The sequence below is a fragment of the Fukomys damarensis genome, unplaced genomic scaffold (genome assembly GCF_012274545.1).
Source record: "Fukomys damarensis isolate Sample0158 unplaced genomic scaffold, DMR_v1.0_HiC HiC_scaffold_16, whole genome shotgun sequence".
NCBI classification, from domain to species: Eukaryota; Metazoa; Chordata; class Mammalia; order Rodentia; family Bathyergidae; genus Fukomys; species Fukomys damarensis.
In genome coordinates, this window is record NW_022900928.1 from 131,364,950 (window position 1) to 131,368,212 (window position 3,263).

Sequence of the window (3,263 nt, forward strand, 5' to 3'; positions counted from 1 at the left end):
CGAGAGGCGCGCCCAAACCCGGGCGGGGGGGGGGGGTCTGGAGGTACCTTAGAAGTCTCCCTTCTGCTAGGGAAATGCAAATGATCCTTCATAACAACGTTTAATCGACTTGTTACTAACACCTTGCTGCGTGAGATTGTTGGACAAGCAGCTTCTTCACGGAAGTTTTGGAGGTGGTGGAGAGCTGGCGCTCAGTCTCAGTGGCTTTTCTTTTTTTTGGGTACCGGGGATCGAACTTGAGATCTTGCACTTGGGAAGCAGGCGGTGGAACCACTGAGCTAAATCCCCATCCCACTTAGTATTTTTTTGTTGTTTGTTTGTTTGTTTTTGTTTTTTTAACATATTCTGTGTTGGTCTGGTCAGAGTCAAGCCAAGCAATGCTAAGGGGAGAGGAAGAACTGAAAAAGAACTGGAGCTTTTAAATTTAAGCATGGCTCAGGCATACCTGGGCGGTTCCTTACATAGAAAGGACACCTTTCAGCAGGAGGTGGTGGCACATGCCTGTAATTTCAGCACCATGGAGGCTGAGCCAGGAGGATCGCATGTTTTAGTTCATCCTGGGCAACGGAATGACTTAGCCAGTCCCATCTCAGAATGTGTAGCTCAGTGTGAAAGGTCCTGAGTTCAATTCCCAACATCACACATACACACAAAAAAGTCACCTTTTATTTTAATTTCATTTTTACCTTTTTGGTACCATGGATCCAACTCAAGACCTTGTACTTGTGAGGTAGGCAGCGGCACCATTGAGCTAAACCCCCAGTCCCCCACCTTTTATTTTTAAATGATGTATAGTTGTGCATTGTGTAAAGATGTTTTGCTCAGTGACCAGCCATGTAGACAACAGGTGTGCAGTTGGCTGTCTGCAATGTTGGCACGAGGAAGTAGTTGCCCAGTGCTGGCCTTCTCAGAGTCTATCCTGCTGTGAGCGTGATGGTGAATTATTTATGCACGGATCCTTTTTGTCCACCCAATGTAGAAGTGTTCTTTACTTTGTTAAATATGTACAAGGGCAGTGGAAACTCTCTCCTCCTTCAAACCTCAGTGCCTCTTGTTGAAGTAACATCTTCCTAAGAGGTTATCCTTCCAGACCACTTTAAATTCTTAATGAAATTGCTTGACGAACCGAGCACCGTGGCCCTGTCACAGATGTCTCTTAGGGTGCGGATGTGCTCCTGGCACTTGCCAGGGGATAACGGGGTTATCTGCAGTGTAACTAAGACAAGGTCGCTGTTCTCAGGAACATTTTCTGCTTGGCCAGGGGGTTCAGTCATTATACACTTTTAGAAAATGAATCTCTTTCACTTCTCCCTCTGTGTTTTTCCTTTTTTCTCATTCCCCCACAACAGAAAATCCTGTTTTCAGATCTTCAGTTCTACTCCTCACCCTCCCTTCTCTGCCTCATCTCTGTTTATGTCTACAGGAACCAGAGACCTATCTGGTGCTGCTGTGGAGTTTGGGGGCCTGGGTGAAGCAGCCCCACCTTCCTGTCCTCCTGTCCTCCTGTCCTCCTGTCCTCTGTAACAAGGATTCCCCAGAGGTCTGCACCCTGCCCTGCAAGGCCTCCTTCATCTCACCTTTCACGTTAAGCTGTGGCTCCTGTGGTCGACCTGGGTCAGGGATGCAGGAATTAAACCCCTCATCCCACTTCCAGAAATGAAGACTTCCAGAAATGAGGATTTCTGGGGAGCACCTGAGAGATGTGTCCCTGCCCATTGTGCCCCTGCGAAGTCACGACAGTGACACAACAGACACGCAGGCTTGAGTCACCACATTGTCATTCGTGTGTGTAACAAAGCAAAGCATTTGAGTGAACACAGGAGCGAATAAGCCATTGCTGCATTAGACGCCCCTCCCCTTGGGATCATTCAGTATTCGATCATTCAAGGCAGTCTGTGAAGATATCTGGGTGCCGGGAGATGGAATCAGGAAACAGAGTCCCGGTCCTCAGAGAGTTTACAGATTAGAGATAGACACAACTCAGTCAGAGCAGGGACCACAGAGGGGGTGGGCGCTGAGCACGTGGTGGGATGGTGAGGTGTAAATCTCCAGGGCTGGCTTCCGTGAAGGTGGCATCTAAGCTGGAAACAAAATTAGCACGGCCTGGAGTGATTAAAATGTGCTGTCACTCCGTGACATCTGCAGTTTGTCCCCAAGTCCTCAGAGTGCCCTGCGGTCTCCTGATGGACATGGAAGGCAGGTGCCATGCACCCATATAAGGACAAAGAGCATTGCACACTTGCACAGGTGTGACCTGAAAGGACCATGGAGGACAGATGAGGACAGGTCAGGTATGGTGGTGGCCACATGAGGAGTTTTCTCCTGGACCCTGTGAGTCTCTATGTCCCAACTTCAAGTGGGAGATTAAAAATTTATATTCTTGAGATCGTGCTACTCATTTAAAAGCCCATCCATGAAGACTCATAGCCTCCCAGGATGATGGTGACAACAATAAAAATCGCTTCGTTAATTCTGTGAACATTACATACTAGCTAATAGTAACGCCTCTCAGTTATAGTGAGTTGTAACCAAAATGATTTAGCACTTTATACTTCAAAATATCTACTTAAATATTACAATTCTGACTACTGTTAAGCGATTTATATTAGAAGCAAGCCAGGAGAATGACAAGGTGAAGGACGTACCTTGCACTGGGGGTGACGAATGACAAGGGGGATGGTTCCCTAGAGAAGGTGGCCCTAGGGCCAACAAGGGTACCACGACCCCCCCAGGTAGACACATGGGGAAAGTACTGTCTCTGCCCCTCAGTGCCATGACGGTAAATGCACATTTTCTTTCTCTTCTCTTCATCAAGTGGAGCTTGGATAGAACTGGCTCCCAACCAGGATAGCAGCTGTAGGAACTGCTCACAGGTAATGCCCAGACTGGGGGTGAACTCAGAACCCAGAGAGCAGGGTCTGAAGTGCTCAGTAAGGTCAAGTGAGGCATAGGTCCGGGGGAGATGGGCAGGACGGCTCCTCTAGGTTGAGGGAGGATGCCACCCTTCAAGCTAGATTGGCCAGGACCATTGATTATATTTATAAAACTCCACACAGCTCCATGGATACAAACACGGGTGTCTTATGTTACGAAGAGTGACTTCCCAAATCAGCTTCCTATTAAGGCTGAGATCCCCCAAGAGTCTCATGTGTTGCAAGGTGGGGTTTGGGGAGGTGATTGGGTCATGGGGCGCTGTACTCATGGGTGTGTTAATCCACTAATGGGTGCGTAGCTGATTGTGCTGTTGGGAGGTGGGGATTGGG

The 3,263-nt window shown here is 48.3% G+C and overlaps 1 long non-coding RNA gene across 1 annotated transcript in view; it reads right to left on the reverse strand.

The window, feature by feature from the left end:
* Nucleotides 1-1,654, reverse strand: part of LOC104863607 — a 5,095-nt gene extending 3,441 nt beyond the window's left edge. Inside the window, exon 1 of the long non-coding RNA XR_780622.2 lies at nt 1,578-1,654. This is a non-coding gene — a long non-coding RNA (uncharacterized LOC104863607). The remainder of the gene's footprint in view (nt 1-1,577) is intronic.
* Between the last annotated feature and the right edge of the window lie 1,609 nt (nt 1,655-3,263).